Here is a 21,085-nt window from a genome sequence, read left to right as displayed (position 1 = left end):
GTCTTGTTCCACGCAAAGAGTCTCCTGAGTTATCCCCTATAATTATTACAGGATACTCTAGCCTAAAAAAAAGGAGACTGCTGGAACAATGACTGCAGAGAGCAGATTAGAGCAGGTGTTTTCCATAATTAGATCACTGCAGAAAGATGTGGAAGGTCTTCAAAATAAGTTTGGAAGCTTTGAACACAATCAACAAGTGTTTGGACAAACTTTGCAGGACTTAAGCAACCGCATGGCAGCCCAGAAAAACAAACTTGCTGGCATAGAGTCCCAGTATGGACGGGCTTTTCAGGACATAAGCACGCAACTAACTGCACAAGTGACTTTACCCTCTGGGCAACCGCCACCAGCTAGCCCACCTAATTTGCCCCCATTCAGATTTAATGGTGATCGCGACAAATTTTGTGGCTTTGTGAATCAATGTATGCTATATTTTGATGTGCATGCTGACCGTTTTCCTAATGATAGATCCAAAGTATTGTGTGTCATAATGCTACTGACCTCACGAGCGCTCGCCTGGGTGAATCCGATGATTGAGTCTCGTGACCTATGGCATTAATGTTTGATGACTCTAATCACCGTGCAACCGCTGAATCTGCTTTGTTGTCTTTACGCCAGGCTAAACGTTCTGTTATTGAGTATGCCACTGAATTCAGGAGATTAGCGGTAGATACCAATTGGGACAGTTATGCACAATTACCTATTTTTAAAAGGGGTCTGTCTAGTATTATAAAAGATGAACTAGCTCGCTCTGAGTCACCACAAGAGCTGGAGACATTTATACAGCATTGTGTGTGCATAGACATTTGCCTTACTGAGCGTAGGCAGGAGAAAATTGCTGCATATAACCGTATTTCTAACTTTTCCCTTCCTTCCAAAGAGTCTGCAGGTAAAACCTCTCGGGAGGTGGAGGAGGTGCCCATGCAAATTGATTCCGTTCAGAGGCGTGAGATTAATGAGCTCCGGGAGCATCGCCTTCGTGAAAGTCTATGTTTCTACTGCGGCCAGTCTGACAACTTCTTGATCAATTGTCCTAAGTGTCCTAGACGGCCAAACAAGGTGCTAGCAGCAGTAGGGGAGTATGACAACTGTGATGATGAATCTGACATCTCTGAATGCAGCCTGCCTTTAAACGCTGTATTCCATTCACTTTCTATGACTTCACCCCCCAAGGAGCTGAAGGAGAAGAACTCTCACTGTTCTCTCCCTATTAAGATCCTGTGTTCAGGACAGTGGATTTCTAGTGCAGCTATGATTGACTCAGGTGCAGGTGGCAATTACATGGATATCGCATTTGCCAAGGAACATGGTATTGAAATTCAACAAAGAGCCTCTCTAATTACCATGGAAACAGTGGATGGGTCACCTTTAATCTCTGGGCCTGTGGATCAGGAGACCGTACCCCTTGAAATTTTGTTGGAGCCTAATCATCAGGAGCAACTTTCTTTCTTGCTAATTTCTTCTCCTCATTTTCCTGTGATTTTAGGCATTCCTTGTTTGCGTTCTCAGAACCCAATTATCAACTGGGAAACCAAGGAGATTATCTTTCCAACAAGGAGCAACTCAGCGTTAACAGAAGCTGTCCCTGAGTCCACGGCTACGGAACCACATGTACAGGTATTTTCTTTACCTCCAGCATATTAAGAGTTCTCTGACATCTGTGACAAGAAGAATGCAGATCAGCTTTCTCCACACAGGCATTATGACTGTCCCATTGAGCTGCTTCCTGGGGAAGCTATTCGTTTTGGTAACACCTGAGGTTCAAGCCTTAAAGGAGTATATTGATGAAAATCTGGCCAAAGGCTTCATATGTCCTTCTTCCTCACCAGCAGGGGCACCTATCTTTTTTGTAAAGAAGAAGGATGGGACCCTGAGACCCTGTGTTGACTATCGGGAACTCAATAAGGTACAAAACCGTTACCCTTTGCCTCTGATTCCCGAATTACTGGAAAGAGTCCACGATGCTAAAGTGTTCTCTAAACTGGATCTTCATGGGGCTAATAATTTGGTGCGTATTCGTCCAGGGGATGAGTGGAAGACAGCATTCCGATGCCGGTATGGACACTTTGAATATCTCGTGATGCCCTTCGGGCTTTGTAATGCCCCTGTACCGTTTCAACACCTTGCTAATGACATTTTCAGAGATTTGTTGGACCAGTTTGTGGTGATCTATTTGGACGATATTCTAATCTTTTCTGACTCTCTACAGGAACATGAAGAAGATATCAAAGCTGTTTTAAGACGTCTGAAAGAGAACCATCTGTATATCAAGCCAGAGAAATGCGAGTTCCATCGTTCTGAGATACAGTTCTTAGGTTATATCATCTCTCCCCAGGGGCTGAACATGGAATCTGGTAAGTTTCAGGCTATCCTTGTCTGGCTAGTACCCAAGAACATTAAGGCTGTCCAACGTTTTATTGGTTTTGCAAATTTCTACAGACGCTTCATTCGAAATTTTTCTGATATTGTCCGTCCCATTACTTCCTTGACAAAGAAGGAAAAGCCCTTTAAGTGGTCATCACAGGCTCAAGAAGCTTTTGATCTGCTTAAGATCTGTTTCATATTAGCATCGCTGTTGATACACCCAGATCCAAAACTTGCATTCATTGTGGAGGTGGACGCTTCTGATAATGCTTTGGGGGCTATTCTCTCCCAAAGAACTTGAGAGAAGGGTCTGCTACATCCTTGTGCTTTCTTTTCCCATAGACTAACCTCAGCAGAGAAAAATTACAACGTGGGAGACAAGGAATTGCTGGCTATTATTGCGGCTTTCAAAGAATGGAGACATCATCTGCAAGGAGCTGCACAACAGATCATAGTGCTAACTGACCATCGCAATTTATAGTTCCTTAGATCCGCTGGATGTCTTTCTCCTCGTCAGGCTCATTGGAACTTTTTTTTAAATCAATTTAACTTTGTTATCTCGTACCGTCCAGGTTCTCGTAATGGGAAGGCTGATGCTTTATTCCGAATCCATGCTGCGGATTCCGTACCTGGAGCCCCATCCAAGAACATTCTATCTGATGCCAATTTCATTGGAGTTATCCACGATCAGGACTTGTGGAAGGAGTGCAGGGAGGCCTATGACGGTGATGTATTTCTGGCCAACCCACCTGTGGATATTAATCTTGTCTTTAAGGGTGGCATGTAGTTCAGAGATTGACGTATCTATGTCCCTGAGGTCATCCGTCTGCAGATCCTCAAGCTGGTACATGACTCCAATTTGGCTGGTCACAGGGGGTACAGAAGACACAAGAGTTCATGAGCCGATTCTTCTTGTGGCCAACTTTCCTGAAGGATATCAAGGACGATGTTCTCTCTTGCGAGGTATGTGCCTGTTACAAGACTCCTCATGTGGCACCTATGGGTCTTCTACAGCCATTACCTGTTCCGTCCCGCCTTTGGGGTCTATATCAATGGACTTTATTGTGGAGCTGCCTACATTGGGGGGCATGAATACAATCATGGTGGTAGTTGATCACCTGACTAAAGTGGCTCATTTTGTTCCATTCACCGGCCTCCCCTCAGCTAAAGATACAGTGAACTTGGTTATACAGAATGTCTTTCGGTTGCATGGGGTTCCGGATGAGATCATCTCTGACCATGGAGTACAGTTCACTTCAAGATTCTGGAAGGGGTTTTGCTCTGCACTCAATATTAATGTCTGTCTCTCTTCCGCTTACCATCCCCAGACAAATGGTCAGACTGAGCGTACCAACCAGACGCTGGAAAAATATCTAAGATGCTATGTCAGCCATCTCCAGTATGATTGGTTGGAGTTGCTGCCATTAGCCGAATTTTCATATAATAATTCTCAGAGCGCCTCCACTAAATTTACACCTTTCTTTGCCAATCTGTTTTATCATCCTTGTATTTTACCTAGGTCTCCAATTAATTCTCCGGTTCCGGCAGTAGAGGAAAGGCTGACTGCGATGAGACAAAATCTGGAGGTTCTGAAGGAATCCCTGACCACAGCTCAAGAACGTTATAAGAGATCGGCTGATAGATTCTGTAAACCTGCACCCATGTTCAAGGTAGGAGATTCCGTGTGGTTAGAAACTAAGAATTTGAAGTTAAATGTTCCTTCACAAAAACTTGGACAGAAATTCATTGGCCCTTTCAAGATCAACTGTATTGTGAGCTCTGTGGCCTGCCGCTTGAAGCTGCCTAGGACTATGAAGGTACACCCAGTTTTTCATGTATCTTTACTAAAGCCTGTATCTCCTAATACCTTCCAGGGATGTGTTGTGCCACCTCCGCAGCCTGTGGTGATTGATGGGCAAGAACAATTTGTGGTGGAGGAAATTATTGATTCCAGGATTCACAGGAATCGGCTCCAATATCTGATAAGATGGCAGGGATATCCCCCTGAGGAAGACTCTTGGGAACCTGTGGAAAACATCAATGCCCAACAGAAGATTTCTCGTTTTCATCAGAGATTCCCTGAGAAACCAGGTCCAGGATCGTCCTGAGGTCACTTCTAAGGAGGGAGTAATGTCAGGACTCTGAACATTTTTTACCTTTTATGCATTACTGCCCTTTTCCAAGATGGCGTCTTTGGTCTCATGTGCACTGTGTCTTCCTGCTATAAAACTCCACCCCAGCCTTCAGTCTGTGCTAGAGTATTCTGCCTTGCATCCAGCTCCTGACCCCTGATTACTCCCTGGCTATATACCTGCTCCTGTAAACCTGTGTGGTGATCCTGCTACTCTGGTCTGAGTTCCTGCTGCATACACCAGTTTCCAATAATCCTCCTTCATCTGCTGCTCGTGTTTACTTCCATCTGCATTTGCTGGACATGTAAGCTGTTTCTGCTCTGCAAAAATCTGAGACTATTACCCAGGCCTCCCTGGTTGAGCTAAGATATGATTTGAACTGCCTTATAAGCTTATCTATCTGTGTTTGGACTAAGACAAGGATTTATTCGTGTCAAGTATCCTCAAGAATAACTGTGCTTCATAGACTTTCTGCTTGATTGCATTTTCCTCTGAAGTTTCCTATAGACTGCTAAGCTGCGTTTAATATTTACACCAAGTGTTGTGGACTTGAGTTTCTCTCTGCACCTGTTTGAATCACCGTGTGATAATATAGACTTTACCACTTATAAAACTGTGTCCTGTAGTTGTCTTGTTCCACGCAAAGAGTCTCCTGAGTTATCCTCTATAATTATTACACAGATGAACACAAGTCAACTGAGGGAGGATACCTCCATCCATTAGACCTCGTTCCAGGAAATTCCCTCCCTTATCTAACTGTAGTGCAATTGATCTATTTGTGCAGGTAGTCACCAAAGATTTTTTGAAAATTCTTCAATACATCCGGGGTGATAATTTGACAGGGGAGTAGAGGCGGCATCTCCATTGTCTGCGTCAGCTGCCAGACGTGGTACTGAAACCGGCGGACAAGGGAGGTAATGTTGTCATTTGGCCCACAGCTATGTATGAGCATGAGGCCTTTCACCAGTTGAATAACTCAGTGTGTTACAAGAAACTGACATTCAACCCCTTGTCCGCCTACAGTGCACATCTAACCAAAATCCTATCGGCTGCCGTTGACAATGGAGTTATTACTAAGGAATTGTCCGCAGCTCTGGTAGTAAAAGAACCAGCTATACCTACTTTTTACTTCCTCCCCGAGGTTCATAAGAACATACAGACCCCCCCAGGACATCCTATAGTTTCAGGTCGAGAAAATTTCCTGGAAAACGTGAATAAATGGATTGATTCCATCTTACAGCCTTTGGTGGAGGGCCTACCCACCTTTCTTAAGGATACGACACAGCCACTTCGGATGGTTGATGAACTCTCTCTTGATTCAGATACCTTCCTTGTTATGGCTTATGTCGAGTCCTTATACACTAGTATTCGACATAGGGATGGTCTACGTGCAGTTGAATTTTTTCTGGAATCGTTTGACTACTCCTCCAGCTTCAAGGCCTTAGTACTTGAGGTGCTGGAATTTACTCTCACGCATAATTTTTTCACTTTTAAGGAGTCCCTCTACCTGCAGCTCCAGGGGACTGCTATGGGGGCAGCTTTTGCCCCCTCGTATGCTAACCTTTTCCTGGGGCCGTGGGAGAGAGACCTCCTCCTTGCCGATGGGCGGTCGTTGTCAGTGTGCTACGTCCTTACTTGGGCGCGGTACATCGATGATGTCTTCCTAATCTGGCAGGGCACAATCTCAGCCTTGAATGATTTTTTCAAGGAGGTTAATGACAATGACCAAAATATACACCTTACGGTTAACTTCCTGACCTCGGATGGGATATTACGTCCGAGGTCAGATACCGCGCTTTGATGCATGGCTCCGGCGGTGAGCCCACATCAAAGCCGGGACATGTCAGCTGTTTTGAACAGCTGACATGTACCCGCAATAGCGGCGGGTGAAATCGCGATTCACCCGCAGCTATTAACTAGTTAAATGCCGCTGTCAAATGCAGACAGCGGCATTTAACCGGCGCTTCCGGCCGTGCGGCCGGAAATGAGCGCATCACTGACCCCCGTCACATGATCGGGGGTCAGCGATGCTTCTGCAGTGTAACCATAGAGGTGCTTGAGACCTCTATGGTTACTGATCCCCGGCAGCTGTGAGCGCCACCCTGTGGTCGGCGCTCATTGCACACATGCATTTCTGCTGCATAGCAGCGATCTGATGATCGCTGCTATGTAGCAGAGCCGAACGCATTGTGCCAGCTTCTAGCCTCCCATGGAGGCTATTAAAGCATGGCAAAAGTAAAAAAAATGTGAAAAAAATAAAAAAAATATAAAAGTTTAAATCACCCCCCTTTCGCCCCATTCAAAATAAATCAATAAAAAAAACCTACACATATTTGGTATTGCCGCGTTCAGAATCGCACGATCTATCAATAAAGAAAAGGATTAACCTGATTGCTAAACGGCGTAGCGGGAAAAAAATTTGAAACGCCAGAATTACGTTTTTTTGGTCGCCGCAACATTGCATTAAAATGCAATAACGGGCGATCAAAATAACGTATCTGCACCAAAATGTTATCATTAAAAATGCCAGCATGGCTCCAAAAAAAGAAGCCCTCACCTGACCCCAGATCATGAAAAATGGAGATGCCACGGGTATCGGAAAATGGCGCAATTTTTTTTTTTGCAAAGTTTGGAATTTTTTTTTCACCACTTAGATAAAAAATAACCTAGACATGTTAGGTGTCTCTGAACTCGTACTGACCTGGAGAATCATAATGGCAGGTCATTTTTAGCATTTAGTGAACCTAGCAAAAAAGCCAAGCAAATAACAAGTGTGGGATTGCACTTTTTTACAATTTCACCGCACTTGGAATTTTTTTCCCAATTTCTAGTACATGACATGCTAAAACCAATGACGTAGTTCAAAAGTACAACTCGTCCCACAAAAAACAAGCCCTCACATGGCCAAATTGATGGAAAAAAAAAATATGGCTCTGGGAAGGAGGGAAGCGAAAAACGAACACGGAAAAATGGAAAATCCCAAGATCATGAAGGGGTTAAATATCATCCCGATGAAATTGACTTTTTGGAAGTTGTACTTCAGAGAAGTGGTAGTGGGATTATTAACACCAGCATCTACCGAAAACCAACTTCAACCAACATGTTCTTGCACGCCTCCTCCTCACATCCTGGAAACATGATGCGTTCAGTGCCAGTGGGACAATTCTTACGTCTTCGTCGTACTTGTTCCACACAAATGCTATTTGAGGAGGAGGCCAAGAAACTCAGGCAACTGTTTGTTGAGAGGGGATATAGCCGTCGGGCTATTAAGAGGGCATACCATCGAGCGAAATGGTCAGAAAGAAATTTGCTGTTATATCATAATAACAGCCGTATAAGTGATTCTGGAGTGGTGAGATTTATTACCAACTTCAATACTCAACCTTAGGGTTGAGCGACTTTTACTTTTTTGGGGTCGAGTCGGGTTTTGCGAAACCCGACTATCTCAAAAGTCGAGTTGAGTGCAATCGGCCAATTATCGCGAAAAGTCGGGGATCGAACGAAACACGAAACCCAATGCAAGTCAATGGGGAAGCATAGTCGGCAGTGAGTGGGGGCCAGGAAAACACCTACAGTGCCCATTTTAATGGCAAAAACATCCATTCTTGTTTCTGAAGCTTGTCATTCTTAATTAACTTTATAATAATAGTTGGGAATTGGAAAGTGGGGGTCATTTGGCTAAAGTTGTGGCGGGTAGGGCTGGTTCAAGTTTTTAGTGGCCCCAGGAAACGTGGACTACGTCACGGCGGTGGAGCAGTGAGAGGTAAGTATTTCCACTTTGCAAGTGCTGTGATCCTGAGCAAGCAGGGGGGGCCCACTCATTCGCATTGGCACTGGCACAGGGCCCCTCAAAGTACGGCGGTGTGTTTGCACGGTAGGGGCGCCTCCCACCGGTAGCGACACTTCTGCGTACTCTGAGGGGCCCTGTGCCTGTGACGTCGCCAACGAGTATGCCCCCCCACCTGATGAAGGAACCTGCACCTTCATCTGCACCTTCCTCTTTGTCCCTGTGTAAGGTGGTACAGTATGCGGGAAGGGGAACCTGACTTTCAGCAGGGTCAGATTGTGGCTGTGTAGCGTGCAAGGGGAATGTAGTGGTCTGGGTCAATGTACCACAAGACTCATCTAGCACTGGCTGGGCAATGGGCAGGATGAGGAGGAAACACAGATATAGGCCCAAATAATAAAGTGGGCTAAATGCAGTTCAAAATTGGTAACAGGACTAAACAGGCGGCATTGGTTTGTTCAGTGGAGTAGAAAACCCAGGAGCGGCAGACACCGTTTTAAGGGGCCCAACCACAGTAGTAGGCCCAATGCAGTTTAATATTACAAATAAAGGCTGAAAGCCTGAAGATTGAAGCTCGGGAAAACAAAACAGGAGAAAACCCAGGAGCGGCAGACACCTTTTTAAGGGCCCAACCACAGTAGTAGGCCCAATGCAGTTTAATATTACAAATAAAGGCTGAAAGCCTGAAGATTGAAGCTCGGGAAAACAAAACAGGAGAAAACCCAGGAGCGGCAGACACCGTTTTAAGGGCCCAACCACACTTGTAGGCCCAATGCAGTTTAATATTACAAATAAAGGCCGAAAGCCTGAAGATTGAAGCTCGGGAAAACAATACAGGAGAAAACCCAGGAGCGGCAGACACCGTTTTAAGGGCTCAACCACACTAGTAGGCCCAATGCAGTTTAATATTACAAATCTAGCCCGAAAGCCTGGAGATTGAAGCTCTGGAAAATAACACAGGACAACACCAAGGTGTGGCAGACACCGTTACTATGCCCAACCAAAATAGTAGGCCAACTGCAGTGTTATATAAACAACAACTTAATGATAGCCTGAAGATTGAAGCTCAGCTCTGTTCAGTGGAGAACAGAAAGCAGCGGCAGACACCGTTAGCATGCCCCAACCACACTAGTAGGCCAACTGCAGTGTTATATTAACAACAACTACTTAATGAGAGCCTGAAGATTGAAGCTCAGGCAAGAAAACCTGGAGAACACCTTGGAGCGGCAGACACCGTTAGTAGGCCCCAAACAAAATAGTAGGCCAACTGTACTGTTATCTTAACAACAACTACTTAATGAGAGCCTGAAGATTGAAGCTCAGCTTTGTACAGTGGAGAACAACACCAGGGAGCGGCAGACACCGTTAGTAGGCCCCAACCACACATATTAACAACAACTACTTAATGAGAGCCTGAAGATTGAAGTTCAGCTTTGTAAAGTGGAGAACAACACCAGGGAGCGGCAGACACCGTTAGTAGGCCCCAACCACACATACTAACAACAACTACTTAATGAGAGCCTGAAGATTGAAGCTCAGCTTTGTACAGTGAAGGACAACACAAGGGAGCAGCAGACACTGTTAGTAGGCCCCAACCACACATATTAACAACAACTACTTAATGAGAGCCTGAAGATTGAAGCTCAGGCAAGTAAACCTGGAGAACACGTTGGAGCAGCAGACACCGTTAGTAGGCCCCAACCACACATATTAACAACAACTACTTAATGAGAGCCTGAAGATTGAAGCTCAGCTTTGTACAGTGAAGGACAACACAAGGGAGCGGCAGACACCGTTAGTAGGCCCCAACCACACATATTAACAACAACTGCTTAATGAGAGCCTGAAGATTGAAGCTCAGCTTTGTACAGTGAAGGACAACACAAGGGAGCGGCAGACACCGTTAGTAGGCCCCAACCACACATATTAACAACAACTACTTAATGAGAGCCTGAAGATTGAAGCTCCGCTTTGTACAGTGGAGGACAACACCAGGGAGCGGCAGACAATGTTAGTAGGCCCCAACCACACATATTAACAACAACTACCTAATGAGAAACTGAAGATTGAAGGTCAGCTTTGTACAGTGAAGGACAACACAAGGGAGTGGCAGACACCGTTAATAGGCCCCAACCACACATATTAACAACAATTACTTAATGAGAGCCTGAAGATTAAATCTCAGGCAAGTAAACCTGGAGAACACCTTGGAGCGGCAGACACCGTTAGTAGGCCCCAACCACACATATTAACAACAACTACTTAATGAGAGCCTGAAGATTGAAGCTCAGCTTTGTACAGTGAAGGACAACACAAGGGAGCGGCAGACACCGTTAGTAGGCCCCAACCACACATATTAACAACAACTACTTAATGAGAGCCTGAAGATTGAAGCTAAGCTTTGTACAGTGAAGGACAACACAAGGGAGCGGCAGACACCGTTAGTAGGCCCCAACCACACATATTAACAACAACTACTTAATGAGAGCCTGAAGATTGAAGCTCAGCTTTGTACAGTGAAGGACAACACAAGGGAGCAGCAGACACCGTTAGTAGGCCCCAACCACACATATTAACAACAACTACTTAATGAGAGCCTGAAGATTGAAGCTCAGCTTTGTACAGTGAAGGACAACACAAGGGAGCGGCAGACACCGTTAGTAGGCCCTAACCACACATATTAACAACAACTACTTAATGAGAGCCTGAAGATTGAAGCTCAGCTTTGTACAGTGAAGGACAACAACAGGGAGCAGCAGACACCGTTAGTAGGCCCCAACCACACATATTAACAACAACTACTTAATGAGAGCCTGAAGATTGAAGCTCAGCTTTGTACAATGAAGGACAACACAAGGGAGCGGCAGACACCATTAGTATGCCCCAACCACACATATTGACAACAACTACTTAATGAGAGCCTGAAGATTGAAGCTCAGCTTTGTACAGTGAAGGACAACACAAGGGAGCGGCAGACACCGATAGTAGGCTCCAACCGAAATAGTAGGCCAACTGCACTGTTATCTTAACAACAACTACTTAATGAGAGCCTGAAGATTGAAGCTCAGCTTTGTACAGTGGTGGACAACTGTAATGGGAGACAGACACAATAAGTAGGCCTAAATAAGTTATTAGGCAAAATGCAGTTCAAAATTGGTAAGTGGAGTACACTTGCAGCATAGCGTGGTTCAGTGGAGGAGGGCATGTGTAATTAGTGGCTCTGACACAGGAAGTAGGCCTAAAATAAAAATGAAGGCTATATTATGTTCAAAATTGGTAAAAGGAGTACACAAGTGGCATAGCTGGGTTCTGTGGTGGAGGACAACTGTTATGACAGGCTTACACAGTTACTAGGCACAAAAAAGTAAGTAGGATACATGCAGTTCACAATTGGTCACAGGAGTACACAGGCGGCATAGATTTGTTCAGTGGAGGACAACTGCAAGGAGTGGACTGGCCGAGACAGACACAGGTAGTAGGCCTACAATAGAAAGTAGGCTCTATGCAGTTTAAAGTCGGCTACAGGGGTACACAGGGAGCATTGTTGAGGTCAGCGGAGGACGATTTCAAGGAGGGACCGCAGACAGACTTCCTAGGCATAAAATAATAAAGCAGGCTCGATGCGATTTAAATTAGGCTACAGGGGTTCACAGGCAGCATTGGTGTGCTCAGCGGAGGACACTTGGAAGGAGGGACCGCAGACAGACTTAGTAGGCCTAAAACAACAAAATAGGCTCTATGCAGCTTCCATTATGTGGCAGGGGTACACAGGCAGCATTGGTGTGCTGAGTGGAGGACAATTGGAAGGAGGGACCGCAGACAGATTTAGTAGGCCTAAAAAAACAAAATAGGCTCTATGCAGCTTCCATTATGTGGCAGGGGTACACAGGCAGCATTGGTGTGCTGAGTGGAGGACAATTGGAAGGAGGGACCGCAGACAGACTTAGTAGGCAAAAACTAAATAGGCTCTACGCAGCTTCCATTATGTGGCAGGGGTACACAGGCAGCATTGGTGTGCTCGGCGGAGGACAATTGGAAGGAGGGACCGCAGAAAGACTTATTTGGCCTAAAATAACAAAATAGGCTCTATGCAGCTTCCATTATGTGGCAGGGGTACACAGGCAGCATTGGTGTGCTCAGTGGAGGACAATTGGAAGGAGGGACCGCAGACAGACTTAGTAGGCCTGAAAAAACTAAATAGGCTCTATGCAGCTTCCATTATGTGGCAGGAAAACACAGACAGCATTGGTGTGCTGAGGGGAGGACATATGGAAGGAGGGACCGCAGACAGACTTAGTAGGCCTAAAATAACAAAATAGGCTCTATGCAGCTTCCATTATGTGGCAGGGGTGCACAGGCAGCATTGGTGTGCTCAGTGGAGGACAATTTGAAGGAGGGACCGCAGACAGACTTAGTAGGCCTAAAAAAACTAAATAGGCTCTATGCAGCTTCCATTATGTGGCAGGGGTACACAGGCAGCATTGGTGTGCTCGGCGGAGGACAATTGGAAGGAGGGACCGCAGACAGACTTAGTAGGCCTAAAATAACAAAATAGGCTCTATGCAGCTTCCATTATGTGGCAGGGGTACACAGGCAGCATTGGTGTGCTCAGTGGAGGACAATTTGAAGGAGGGACCGCAGACAGACTTAGTAGGCCTAAAATAACAAAATAGGCTCTATGCAGCTTCCATTATGCGGCAGGGGTACACAGGCAGCATTGGTGTGCTCAGTGGAGGACAATTTGAAGGAGGGACCGCAGACAGACTTAGTAGGCCTAAAAAAACTAAATAGGCTCTATGCAGCTTCCATTATGTGGCAGGGGTACACAGGCAGCATTGGTGTGCTCGGCGGAGGACAATTGGAAGGAAGGACCGCAGACAGACTTAGTAGGCCTAAAATAACAAAATAGGCTCTATGCAGCTTCCATTATGTGGCAGGGGTACACAGGCAGCATTGGTGTGCTCAGTGGAGGACAATTTGAAGGAGGGACCGCAGACAGACTTAGTAGGCCTAAAATAACAAAATAGGCCCTATGCAGCTTCCATTATGTGGCAGGGATACACAGGCAGCATTGGTGTGCAGAGTGGAAGACAATTGGAAGGAGAGACTGCAGACAGACTTAGTAGGCCTAAAATAACAAAATAGGCTCTATGCAGCTTCCATTATGTGGCAGGGGTACACAGGCAGCATTGGTGTGCTCAGTGGAGGACAATTTGAAGGAGGGACCGCAGACAGACTTAGTAGGCCTAAAATAACAAAATAGGCTCTATGCAGCTTCCATTATGTGGCAGGAAAACACAGGCAGCATTGGTGTGCAGAGTGGAGGACAATTGGAAGGAGGGACTGCAGGCAGACTTAGTAGGCCTAAAATTACAAAATAGGCTCTATGCAGCTTCCATTATGTGGCAGGGGTACACAGGCAGCATTGGTGTGCTCAGTGGAGGACAATTTGAAGGAGGGACCGCAGACAGACTTAGTAGGCCTAAAATAACAAAATAGGCTCTATGCAGCTTCCATTATGTGGCAGGGGTACACAGGCAGCATTGGTGTGCTCAGTGGAGGACAATTGGAAGGAGGGACCGCAGACAGACTTAGTAGGCCTAAAATAACAAAATAGGCTCTATGCAGCTTCCATTATGTGGCAGGGGTACACAGGCAGCATTGGTGTGCTCAGTGGAGGACAATTTGAAGGAGGGACCGCAGACAGACTTAGTAGGCCTAAAATAACAAAATAGGCTCTATGCAGCTTCCATTATGTGGCAGGGGTACACAGGCAGCATTGGTGTGCTCGGCGGAGGACAATTGGAAGGAGGGACCGCAGACAGACTTAGTAGGCCTAAAATAACAAAATAGGCTCTATGCAGCTTCCATTATGTGGCAGGGGTACACAGGCAGCATTGGTGTGCTCGGCGGAGGACAATTGGAAGGAGGGACCTCAGACAGTAAGTACTCCAAAAAACTAAATAGATGTTAATGTCTCGCAAAAAAAAAAGGTGCCATACTTAGGTACAGGGGTGGGCTCCTATGCTGACTTTCAGACATTGTAATTTGGCGCAAAGTATTTACTGGTGTAAATGTAGGACAGGGCCCCTGCCTATTTTAAATAGCATCATACATGTCAAAAAAATGGTTATTGTCAGTGCCAGGCATTGAAGGAATTCAGCGCATAGACTAAACAGTGGTGGAGCAGCGAGACATAATTTTGCAAGTGGTAGAGCACAGTTTGACCTGGGGGGACACTCTCTCGTGGCCGGCGGTACAGGCCCAGGGCCCCTCATGTTACAACGGTGTGTCTGACGTTGGGTGCGCGCCACCACCGCCAGAGACACTTCATTGTACTATGAGGGACCCAGTGGCAGTGCCGTCGACCAAAAGTGGGCACACCCACCTCTTCAAACGGCACTCTGATGGGTGCTTGCGCCAAGTGTCGAGACCACGGCTCCGTGGGGGGAGTTAGGCCATTTAGGGAGGTGTAAACATGTCATATGCTGTACAAACAGCAGCTGCAAATTAAGAGATTGGAACAGTCAGTAACACCAGTCCCAAAGCAAGACCTTTTTTCAGGAAAGCTAGGTGTCAGCCGGGAAAGGTGGGGCAAAATAATTAGAAATCCATGAGTGGTTAATTTTAATGAAGGTTAGATCATCAACATTTTGGGTCGCCAGACGAGTCCTTTTTTTGGTCAGTATTGAACCAGCAGCACTGCATACTCTTTCTGGTAGCACACTAGCTGCTGGGCAAGCACGCTTCTGCAATGCATATTCGGCCAATTCAGGCCAGGTGTCTATTTTGGATGCCCAGTAATCAAAGGGGAATGACGGTTGAGGGAGAACATCGATAATGGAGGAAAAATAGTTAGTAACCATACTGGACAAATGTTGTCTCCTGTCACTTTGAATTGATGCTGCAGTACCTGTCGTGTCTGCGGTCATTGAAAAAACACTCCACAACCTGGTCAGAAAACCCCTCTGTCCAACGTCACTTCTGATTTGTGCACCTCTAACACATCTGCCCTGTTGCCCCCTGCAGCTCGTGTTAGAACCATCACCGGCACTGTGTGCTGGGAATGCCTGAATCAAACAGTCTACAAGAGTAGCTTGTTTGGTTGCCAATATTTGTTCGAGGTTCTCATGTGGCATGATATTTTGCAATTTGCCTTTATAGCGAGGATCAAGGAGGCAGGCCAACCAGTAATCGTCATCGGTCATCATTTTTATAATGCGTGGGTCCCTTTTGAGGATACGCAAGGCATAATCCGCCATGTGGGCCAATGTTCCAGTTGTCAAATCAGTGCATGTGCTGGGTTGAGGAGCACTTTCGGGAAATCAACGTCACTTGTCTCCCTCAAAAAACCTGAACCCGGCCTTGCAGCGACAGCAGTTTCTATTGCCCCCTGAGAAGCTTCCTCATCCAAAAAATACTCATCCCATCATCCTCCTCATCCTCCTCCTCTTCGCCCCCCACCTCGTCCTGTAGACTTCCCTGAGTTGACAATGGCTGACTGTTATCTAGGCTTCCCTCGTCCTCGGCTGCAGACGCCTGCTCCTTTATGTGCGTCAAACTTTGCATCAGCAGGCGCATTAGGGGGATGCTCATGCTTATTATGTCTGCACTAACCAGCCATGTGCATTCCTCAAAACACTGAAGGACTTGACACAGGTCTTGTTGCTTTGACCACTGCACACCTGACAACTCCATGTCTGCCATCCAACTGCCTACCCATGTATGTGTATCCTCCCACATATACATAACAGCACGCCTCTGTTCGCACAGTCTCTGAAGCATGTGCAGTGTGGAGTTCCACCTTGTTGCAACGTCAATGATTAGGCGATGCTGGGGAAGTTTCAAAGACCGCTGATGGTTCTGCATACGGCTGGAGTGTACGGGCGAACGGCGTATGTGCGAGCAAAGTCTGCGCACTTTCAGGAGCAACCCCGGATAACTTTTCAGAAAGCACTGCACCACCAGGTTTAAGGTGTGAGCCAGGCAAGGAATGCGTTTCAGTTGTGAAAGGGCTATGGCAGCCATAAAATTCCTTCCGTTATCCCTCACTACCTTGCCTGCCTCAAGATGTACAGTGCCCAGCCATGACTGAGTTTCCTGCTGCAAGAACTCGGACAGAACTTCCGCGGTGTGTCTGTTGTCACCCAAACACTTCATTGCCAATACAGCCTGCTGACGCTTGCCACTAGCTGTTCCATAATGGGACACCTCGTGTGCAACAGTGTCAGCTGCAGATGGAGTGGTTGTGCGACTGCGGTCTGTGGACGAGCTCTCGCTTCTGCTGGAGGACGAAGAGGAGGAGAGGGGACGAACGCCTACAGCCAACTGTTTCCTAGATCGTGGGCTAGGAAGAACTGTCCCAATATTATCCCCTGTGGACCCTGCATCCACCACATTAACCCAGTGTGCCGTGATGGAGACGTAACGCCCCTGGCCATGCCTACTGGTCCATGCATCTGTTGTCAGGTGCATCTTTCTACTCACAGATTGCCTGAGTGCATGGACAATGCGGTCTTTTACATGCTGGTGGAGGGCTGGGATGGCTTTTCTTGAAAAGAAGTGTCGACTGGGTAGCTCGTAGCATGGTACAGCGTAGTCCATCAGGGCTTTGAAAGCTTTGCTTTCAACTAACCGGTAGGGCATCATCTCTAACGAGATTAGTCTAGCAATGTGGGTGTTTAAGCCCTGTGTACGCGGATGCGAGGATGAGTACTTCCTTTTCCTAATGAGAGTCTCATGTAGGGTGAGCTGGACCAAAGAGCTGCATCGGGTGGAACTAGCGGGGTGCCGGTGAACATGGCAGACTGAGAGAGGGTTGGTGATGGTATTCTTGCTGTTGCCCTACATACAGTTTTCCTACCACGAACCTGGTGATTCCCTGACTGTTTTGGCCTTGCGATGAAACCGCCACATTTATTGCAGGTAGTGTGGTAAACGGTGGGCTTACAGTGAGGGAAGGGATGTAGCATTGCTGACTAGCTTCATTGTGAGAGGGTGCTACAACGTTAAGGGATGTTTGGTAGTTAGTCCAGGCTTGCAAGTGCATGGTGGTTAAATGTCTACGCATGCAACTTGTATTTAGATTTTTAACATTCTGACCTCTGCTGAAGGTCCTTGAGAATTTCTTACAGATGACTTTGCACTGATCATTTGGATCTTGGTTAAAAAAATGTCAGACTGCACTCTTCCTACTATCGCATACCTTTTCAGGCATTGCACACTGAGCTACTTTAACCGAATGGCTATGCTGTCCTACAACTGGTTTTATTTTTGTCACACGTTTTTGACCAGATACGGGCCTGCCAGATGGAACCTGTTGCGATGTTGATGCCTGCTGCGGCTCCTCCTCCGCTTCAGAGCTACTGCCGCATGCACCATGTTCCCCCAATGGCTGCCAATCGGGGTCAACAACTGTGTCATCTATGTCCTCCTCTTCTGTCCTGGGCTCCTTCCTCTGGGTCACCGTGTAAGCCGGTGCTATAGCGTTCGTGACTGGGCTTAATAGTCTCATCAGGGTCAGATTCTGGATCAGTACACTGCGAGGGCAATGTACTGATCTGAGTCAAAGGAACAGCATAATAATCTGGCTGTGGCTGTGCATCTGTGCACTCCATGTCCAATTCATCTTGTAATGGGCATGGCCTGTTAACAATTTCCCTTTCTAACCCAGGAATGGTATGTGTAAAGAGCTCCATGGAGTAACCTGTTGTGTCGCCTGACGCATCCTTCTCTGTTGCTCTGGGTGAAGAACACAAGGAAGCGACTTGTCCCTGACTGGGAACATCCACTGACGACGCGCTGCTTTTACATTTTGCACTTTCCGAGGAGGAGGCGAAAGAGCTAGAGGCAGAGTCAGCAAGGAAAGACAAAACTTGTTCCTGCTGCTCTGGCTTTAAAAGTGGTTTTCCTACTCCCAGAAAAGGGAGCGTTCGAGGCCTTGTGTAGCCAGACGATGACGCGGGCTCAACAACTCGAGACTTAGGGTCTATATTGCTTTTCCCATGACCACCTGATGCTCCACGACCACCACCACTACCATCATTACCAGCTGGCAATGACCGCTCACGGCCACGACCTCTTCCACCAGACTTCCTCATTCTTGGAAAAATGAAACCAAACTAACAACCGATATGTGGTCCTGTACAACCAGGTAGAAGGTGTACGTAAACTTGTTATGAATTTAAATCTCCCTTTTTTATGTGTGGGAGAATGCAGGGAAAAATCAGGCCCACTGGATTACACTACACAGTTTGATTGGCAGAAAGAGACTGGCAGATATGCCACTAACAGGAGTGACGCAGATGCACACACTGGCAATAGAAATCTCCCTCTTTATGTGTGGGAGAATGCAGGGAAAAATCAGGCCCACTATATCACAGTATAGTTTCTGTGGCACAAGATGACTGCCAGATACCACAGACAGCACTGGCACAGATGCACAGATTTGGCAATAGTATTCTCCCTTTATTTTAATTTTCTTTATTTATATGGGAGACAAGTGAATTAATCAGGCCCGCTATATCACAGTATATTTTCTGTGGCACAAAATGAATTACAGATACCACAGACAGCACTGGCACAGATGCACAGATTTGGAAATATTATTCTCCCTTGATTTTAATTTTTTTTTGTGATATGGGAGACAAGTAGTGTTGAGCGATACCGTCCGATACTTGAAAGTATCGGTATCGGAAAGTATCGGCCGATACCGGCAAAGTATCGGATCCAATCCAATACCGATACCCGATACCAATACAAGTCAATGGGACTCATGTATCGGACGGTATCCCTGATGGTTCCAAGGGTCTGAAGGAGAGGAAACTCTCCTTCAGGCCCTGGGATCCATATTAATGTGTAAAATAAAGAATTAAAATAAAAAATATTGCTATACTCACCTCTCCGACGCAGCCTGCACCTTACCGAGGGAAGCGGTAGCGTTCTTTGTTTAAAATTTGCGCTTTTCTTTCCTTTACGTGAAGTCCCGGCTTGTGATTGGTCGCGTGCCGCCCATGTGGCCGGGACGCAACCAATCCCAGCAAGCCGTGACGTAATTTCAGGTCCTTCAGGATTTTAAAATTACGTTCCGGCGTTGTGATTGGTTGCGTCGCAGTCACATGGGCGACGCAACCAATCACAGCAAGCCGTGACGTAATTTCAGGTCCTTCAGGATTTTAAAATTACGTCCCGGCTTTGTGATTGGTTGCGTCGCGGTCAACCAATCACAAGCCGGGAGGCTGGACACGCGCGCATTTTAAAATGCGCACTTGTCCAACCTCCCGTGACGTCCCGGCTTGTGATTGGTTGCTTCGCGGTCAACCAATCACAAGCCGGGAGGCTGGACACGCGCGCATTTTAAAATGCGCGCTTGTCCAACCTCCCGTGACGTCCCGGCTTGTGATTGGTTGCTTCGCGGTCAACCAATCACAAGCCGGGAGGCTGGACACGCGCGCATTTTAAAATGCGCGCTTGTCCAACCTCCCGTGACGTCCCGGCTTGTGATTGGTTGCTTCGCGGTCAACGAATCACAAGCCGGGAGGCTGGACAGGCGCGCATTTTAAAATGCGCGCGTGTCCAGCCTCCCGGCTTGTGATTGGTTGATCGTGACACAACCAATCACAAGCCGGGACGTCACGGGAGGCTGGACAAGCGCACATTTTAAAATGCGCGCGTGTCCAGCCTCCCGTGACGTCACGGCTTGTGATTGGTTGCGTCGCCCATGTGACTGCGACGCAACCAATCACAAAGCCGGGACGTAATTTTAAAATCCTTAAGGACCTGAAATTACGTCACGGCTTGCTGTGATTGGTTGCGTCGCCCATGTGACTGCGACGCAACCAATCACAAAGCCGGGACTTCACGTAAGGAAAGAAAAGCGCGAATTTTAAACAAAGAACGCTGCCGCTTCCCTCGGTAAGGTGCAGGCTGCGTCGGAGAGGTGAGTATAGCAATATTTTTTATTTTAATTCTCTCTTTTACACATTTTTACATTAATGTTGTTTCGATACCGATACCCGATACCACAAAAGTATCGGATCTCGGTATCGGAATTCCGATACAGCAAATATCGGCCGATACCCGATACTTGTGGTATCGGAATGCTCAACACTAGAGACAAGTGATTTAATCAGGCCCACTATATCACAGTATATTTTCTGTGGCACAAAATGAATGACAGATACCACAGACAGCACTGGCACAGATGCACAGATTTGGCAAGATTATTCTCCCTTTATTTTATTTTTTTTTTATTTATATGGGAGACAAGTGATTTAATCAGGCCCACTATATCACAGTATAGTCTCTGTGGCACAAAATGAATGACAGATACCACAGACAGCACTGGCACAGATGCACAGATTTGGCAAGATTATTCTCCCTTTATTTTATTTTTTTTTATTTATATGGGAGACAAGTGATTTAATCAGGCCCACTATATCACAGTATAGTCTCTGTGGCACAAAATGAATGACAGATACCACAGACAGCACTGGCACAGATGCACAGATTTGGCAAGATTATTCTCCCTTTATTTTTATTTTTTTATTTATATGGGAGACAAGTGATTTAATCAGGCCCACTATATCACAGTATAGTCTCTGTGGCACAAAATGAATGACAGATACCACAGACAGCACTGGCACAGATGCACAGATTTGGCAAGATTATTCTCCCTTTATTTTAATTTTTTATGGGAGACAAGTGATTTAATCAGGCCCACTATATTACAGTATAGTTTTTGAGGCACAAAATGAATGACAGATACCACAGACAGCACTGGCACAGATGCACAGATTTGGCA

The sequence above is a fragment of the Ranitomeya variabilis genome, chromosome 6, assembly GCF_051348905.1.
Source record: "Ranitomeya variabilis isolate aRanVar5 chromosome 6, aRanVar5.hap1, whole genome shotgun sequence".
Lineage (NCBI taxonomy): Eukaryota > Metazoa > Chordata > Amphibia > Anura > Dendrobatidae > Ranitomeya > Ranitomeya variabilis.
This window is presented reverse-complemented; position numbering follows the sequence as displayed.